The sequence below is a fragment of the Sinocyclocheilus grahami genome, unplaced genomic scaffold (genome assembly GCF_001515645.1).
Source record: "Sinocyclocheilus grahami isolate Dianchi unplaced genomic scaffold, SAMN03320097.WGS_v1.1 scaffold211.1, whole genome shotgun sequence".
Taxonomy (NCBI): domain Eukaryota; kingdom Metazoa; phylum Chordata; class Actinopteri; order Cypriniformes; family Cyprinidae; genus Sinocyclocheilus; species Sinocyclocheilus grahami.
In genome coordinates this window covers 598851-605887 of record NW_015505390.1, presented here as the reverse complement: position 1 = coordinate 605887, position 7037 = coordinate 598851, and the positions used below count along the sequence as shown (strand labels likewise).

The following is a 7037-nucleotide window of genomic DNA, read 5'->3' as shown; positions in this document are numbered from 1 at the left end:
TAAATGCTCCCACAAGCAAATCAGCCAATCACAGCTTAATGTGTTGTCATAAAGGCTACAGACAGTACTAATGACTGACCCTTAACTAACCCCTGAACTGTAGAACTACAGCTGACTTTACACTTTAAATCACAGACCCATGCAAATGTGAATGTAATGCAATGAATGTACAGTAAAAGGTGGAATGCAGAAGACAAACAAGTGACATGCAGCTTACAATACTGCTAACTATATGCCAAGGTGACAGCTTAAACTAAGCAGAGAATTGCGGATCACCAGCAGGATCACACTTCATTTTCTGCAGTCATCAGTGGAAAACAAAAATCTATCACCACATGTTTAAGAAAAACATGCATGGTAAGGATGTTTTTTGGTTTCTCGCCAGAGAAATAAATGCAAAAGAGTAAACTTCCTTGCAAAATACCTGTTAAATTACAACAAGTTTCTGAAGGTTTATTACCCACAACCTGTGCAAATAAAGTGCAAATCTAGCCATGTTGAATGCATACTTGAGAAGAGTTTTCATTTGTAGATTGCAGTTTGCCAAACAGCTGAACATAGTAACAGGTGATTGTTCACAGTATGATCACTATAACGAAAGACAGATCTGTCTCAACAAATGTCACCACAAGAAAAGATCTGTGTAGACAAATGTCACCAAAAGAATGACCTTAACTTTTGGCCTGTAAAGTTTCACTTCCATTTAGTCTGTGGGCCCAGGCCACAATTTTCACTAATTGGTACCACCCAAGGCGGCAAATTCTAGTTTGATTTTTTTTTTGTACATATCTCTAGATGATATTACAACATGATAACCTTTTGTTAGTGGTAGCTTTGTCACAGAAATCAGCCTTCAATGACACTAACCGTTGAGCCAAAGAATGAAAAAATCTTGTTACTTTATTTGAACAGAACATGTCATACAAAGAAAAACAAAATAATTCTACCTTGTTCATGAACTTATTTGGTCACTGCAAAATTGCGGGGAAAACAAAATGAGTGTGTCCTGCTCTGGATTATCAACCTCTATCCATTGGTTCTGAGTCACCCAACTGAGCCTATGTCAAGTAGGTGACTTGTTGAAGACAACAACGTCCCACGGGCTACACACGAAGGGCCGGGGACCTCATCAAAACATCTCGACACAATATTTAAATATATGTCTAGGGTATTTTGTCTCTGGATACAATCTTAAAGAAAACTAATGTTTTTTACACTGAAACACAACGAGAATGTCTTTGAAAGTCGACATCATGGAGCATTGCTTCCATTAATAGTACAGAAATGTGGCATGTCACTTTAACAGGTTATGTGATCACTGAGAATGACCATATGGCTGTATTTCAGGTCCACAACTCTGTCCTGTTTAACTTTGGACTTTTTCATGTGGTGTACAGCATCCTCTACTGGTAGTAAGAGCAAATCTCAAGACTAGACTATTACAACAAGAAAGTGGGTCACATTAAGGCCTTAAGAGAGAAAATCTGAACTACTCTATTTGCACTAAAGGGGTCATATGATGCCATTTCAAATTTTTCTTTCTCTTTGGAGTGTTACAAGCTGTTCGTGCATAGATAAGATCCCTAAAGTTGCAAAGGCTAAAGTCTCAAACCCAAAGAGATATTCTTTCAAAAATATTAAGACTTGTCCACGCCCTCCTAAAACGCCTTGTTTAAACACGTCCCCACATGTCTACGTCACTGTGTGGGAAGATTTGCATAACACCGCCCAAATGTTCACGCAAAGAAAGAAGCCGTAACTTTCATTCTCGCTGTAGTATTGTTGTTGCCGCCGCCGCCGCCATGTCGTGGAGACGCTGAGTGTTTCGTTGTGAAAGCGAAACTACTTTGTTTGGCCTTCCAAAAGAGGACACAACTAGAAATCAGTGGTTAAGTTGTATTTACAACACTGTTCCAGAACAGTTCAACCCAAATATTCAGATGTGTGCAGCGCATTTTATGGAGGACTGTTTCCTGATCCTGGGAGAGTAGACTACAATGCATCTGTGCACAAAGGCTGTTTCAATAAAATGGGGCAGTTCCAACTTTGCAAGGATAGTCTGGCGCTTCTGACTCACAGTCTGTAAGTACGTTTTTTATATTTAAAGAATTTGCCATTGATGATTCAAATGCAAGTTTTGAGCAGTGTAGAGTAGCACTTGTTGTTTGTCGTTTCTCCGATCACAAATGCAGACATGGTTTTATGTTTATGAGGCGCGATACGCAACGCAATGCGTAAAAAGACAGTATAAGTCATTATAATCAGTAATTATGTCCCAACTGGATGCAACAAATGCCTCGTTTGTAATGGGTTTTATTGGTGTTGTCTCATCGCGCCGGGACACGGCATCACAGTATGGTAAGGGGCGTAACATTTCCGTCACATGCTTGAGGTTTCAGCCAATCACAGCACATTGGATAGCTGGCCAATCACAGCACACCTTGCTTTTCAGACCGATGAGCTTTGTAAAAATCAACGAGTTTCAGAAAGGCGGGGCATAGAGGAGAAACAATAATGTACATTATGTGGAAAATAATAAACCGCATAAACACATTGCATTACACCAAATACACAACATAATTTTTAGCAACATCAAATGACCCCTTTAATTTCACACTGCATTCAAGATCCGATGTAGCTCATATTTGAGTTGATGAAAATAACAGATTTTTAAAAGAAATGTAAAGATTAAAAAAATAGTTTTTTCACTCTTTTGCTTTCATTAGTTTATTTAAATAATTCTGCATTGTGACAAAGTACATTTTAAAAATGCTAATATTTCATAAAATGATTCCATATAATTAGGCTATCAATTAATGGTATACTGCAAATACATTTAGATGCAAACACATTTCTATTCAAATTGTTCATTTTGGTATGTTTCTATGTCACCGGCTTTAAAATCTTAATGTTATGTCAACAGCACATTTGAAGCTTAAAACCTCATGCAAACACAAACAACAATACAAGATCTCTAAGGATAATCACCTCAAACATGCTGATGGATTCGGGGGTGGCAGCACTTCTGATGACGTGTTTGGTAGTGCATTAGGTGTCTCTGTGCTGTTGGGCTGAAGTTTGGCAGTCTGGCCCATAACCAAAGTCTCATCATCGGAGGAATTATCCTCAGAAGCTCCCAGAATAAACTTAAGTCTCTCTTTAGCCTGAACATTGGAACCAAATTTGGGCCTATCTGACTCACTGGTTTCCATGGCAAACTTGTTGGAAACAGCTTTTTATGTGCATTCTGACTGGTCAATGGGATCACTAGTAGTTGATAGGGAAATGTTCTCATTTCCTGTTGAAGTGCTTGCTGATTCTGGGTCCATTGGAGGAGAGTTTTCCCCTGAACAGTCTGTGGTGGGTGTTTGTGATGGCATCTCTCTCACCCCGTGGACCTTGAGGGTTTCACATATGCCTTCTTGTATAATGAGATGATGGCTCCTTTTATTTTTGTCTTGAGTTTTGTAAGTGTTCAACTGTAAACATAAAGAAAAATCATGCCACAATTAGGTCAAAATCAAAAGTGTACAAACATGGCATCAGTGTGCAATATTATGATGCAACACAACCAAAACATTGCGAAATGTGCATGTGCTTCTCTTGTCAGATATTAAAAGCTATAGGGTGAATCATTCATTCATAGGTTATACTGAATTTCTAAATAAGATATATAGCTTAAATAACCAATTTCTATGAGTCAGCTTTGGGAAGTTTCAGAGAAACGTGTTTCTCATGGCCATGCAAAATTTTCATTCATGCCGAGAAAGTCAACATGTTTTGACAGTTCTGTTAGCCTAAGGAAACAAAATTCAGAGAAATACTGTTATTGTTAACTAAAAATAAATTATTAAAAATAATTTTTGTTAATTTAAAGCTGAAATAGGCAATTATTAGATGAAAAAAAAAGTTATTAGATGAAAAATAAATATTTCCTTGGCACACAGTTTCAAACACTTCATGCCTACACACACAATCAGGAATGTAACCTGAATCACAAACATAAAAAAACCGGATCACATGCAAATCCGACAGTTAATAATTAACATGTTCAGTAAGAAATTCTCAACGAATTAAGAAAAAGTATTATAAAAAGCATTTAGCTTTTTAAAAATGGATAGGATTGTCATCAAAAGTTTAGCTCAAACCTTTGAAGCAGTCCAGTGTCCAGACCTCTGGTAATGCGTACACATAGTAGCCTACTCAATTCTTTTTACAACTAGCCAGCAGACAGCCACAGCAGTGCCATTTAACAGAGTGGACCCTCTGTATGAGTGTGTGTGGGATCTAGGAGAAAGTTCAGCCAAAATGGTAAGAAATGAGGGGGAGGGAATGGTAGTTCTCACAAACAACCAATTAATATAGTAACAACAACATCAAAGGTCAGAACATGTGTGATGTGTAACCGGACACAAAGGTCACACCCCAGATAATCGGCCCCCCATGGCACCTGCGGCTCAGAATCGTCATCGGCAGGTATTATCCGGGACCAATGTGGCTCGCAGCTCGCTCTGGAGCATGTGTGTGTTTTTTTTTGTGTTTTTTGGGCCGATTCCTGTTCAACTTAACTTGTCCGGATCTGGCTGTAAAGTCCGGGCCACTTCTGCCAATGACTCGGCTTGGTTCAGTCATAGACGGTATAATATAGCAATATAATTAACATAATTATTTTAAAATTGACTTAATACCCTGACAGTATCTTATAATGTTAACTACACATTTAATGTCGTAAATTTGCCAAAAACAAAATATATTCGATAAAACTTAAATAATAAAACAATATTAAAAACGCTTTATGAACAGAACACTCTCTAATATTTATAACAATAGCAAATCTATTTATGTAACGCAGCAGGTCATTCTTTTATACACTTAATTGTGCATATTTTAAACGTGCTTGCCTTCATTGCATGCGCTCTTAGGTGATTTGTTTCACCTTCACTCGCGCAGCGTGGGCGATGTCCACCATGTTTGTGTGGCTTGGATGCAAACAAAACAAGGAGAAAGGTTTGTTTGTAGTTTCAGTGATTTTTATGACGAGAATGCATCAGTATGTCTGAGATCATATGCAATAGATCTGTCCTGCTTTTACAGCTGCTAAATGTAAGCAGACTTTATATGTACAGATGCTCACCTCTGCCAAAACACGTTAACTGACTACAACACAAACACAGTATCACAGTTAATCACTTTAGTTGCTACTTTGGTTGCTTCTTTACTCAGCATGTAGAGACACACAGGAATAACTGATGATTTTTCTTAGTGTGCCACATTTTTTTTATATATATTTCTGTTTTGTAGTAATCAAGAGAAGTGTTATCATCGCTGAAGAAATGGCATATGTTGATCCTCAGACACATGTGAACAGTGCTTGGAGTTCAAGACATCAACTTTATTATACTTATCTGACTGACTAGATTAGCAAGGAGCAGTTTGAGCCAATGAGAAAGTTGGTAAGTCCAAGTAAATGTCAGCATGACCATTACAGTATATTATTTTCTGCAGTAACTGGGGGGGAACCTTAACTGAAGATACCTCCTGACAACAGCAAGCTTTGGATCTGCTGAATGTGTGTTTTTTAAGCATTCTATTCTCTGTGTTCACTGTTATTTTTCTGCACAGTGATGACTAGTGAAAAGTGTTCCTATTAATTTAATGTTGGAAGTGTAGTTAACCCAGAATTCTGTCATCATTTAGGCTACATACGTTTTTCCAAACCTCTGTCATATGCTTTTCTGCAGAACTCAAAAGAAGATACTCTGAAGAATGCTCAAAACCAACAAGTTTGTCAGGTATGGACAACATGAAGGGGAGTAAAAGATTTTCATTTTTGGGAGAACTCTCCCTTTAATTAGCATGCTAACACAATATTACACACTAAATAAATACATGGGCACAGCCACTTATTGTTCTATCATTGCAATTAGTGCTTTAAAGAGTCTGTCAAACAACAGGTACATTGCTATAACATTTAACTTTGTTCACTTTGCCGCATTAAGTTAGACCTTTAGTAATAGATAGGCCTACTTGTATATTATTTGCTCTTTACAGGTGCAGAAATGAAAGCTCCCAAACAAAGAACATCACCGGATTAAGATGTGGAAAGACATGTTACACCACAAAGGCCATAAATCCTGAGAGATTTGAAAATGAGCAACAACCAAGGAACAGTAGTAATTTTTTTACGTTTTGGTAACACTTTACAATAAGGTACCATTAGTTAACATTAGCAAATGTTGTAATTAACTTAACGATGAGCAATACATTTGTTACAATCAATATGTATTAATCTTTGTTACTGTTAATAAATAAAACAATTTTGTTAGTTCATGTTAACTGTTAATTGTTAACAGACACAAGTTTTGTTTTTAATAATGTATAAGTAAATGTTGAAATTAACATTAACTAAGGTTAATATAGGCTATGCTTTAGAAGTATTTGCCATTGTTCATGTTAGATAGGTAACAAATGTTAACAAATGAAACCTTATTGTAAAGAGTTACCTGAGTGTTTAATGGTTATACTTATTAAATGTTACAATCCAAGTATGAGTAAATGCAAGGGCAATTTTGCAACGTGATGTTTTATATATATATACGTTTTGTATAACAACTTTTTTTTCCCTCTGCTGTATTGCATAGTTTTGTAAATTGTCAATAAATGTACTTACAGCGAACTAGATCAAGTGAGTTCTTTATAAAATTGCATTCATCATAATGAGACGTTTATAGATTTAAGTCGTGTTATTTTTTATGTATTATTTGATGTAATTTATGTATTATAATCTATATAATTAAAATGAAACGTTTTAGCTGCGTATCAATTTTTAAACTAATGATTAGTGAACACTATTAAAAATGAAACCGGGCCACGTCTGGCACGCTGTGCACATTGGCGACAGGACGATTCTGGCTTGGATGCTGCAGTGTCGGCAAGTTAACGGCTGCCGCATCTGGCCCGATTGATTCGGCCGGAATCAGGCAGAGTACACCGGCATCTGGCCCGAGTGTGGCAGACGGAGCCGGACCGAGGGGTAG

General features: G+C 37.1%; 1 pseudogene; it reads right to left on the bottom strand.

Annotated features, from left to right (window-relative positions):
* Positions 1 to 3436, bottom strand: part of LOC107595957 (acetyl-CoA carboxylase 2-like) — a 12717-nt pseudogene extending 9281 nt beyond the window's left edge.
* Positions 3437 to 7037: the final 3601 nt, after the last annotated feature.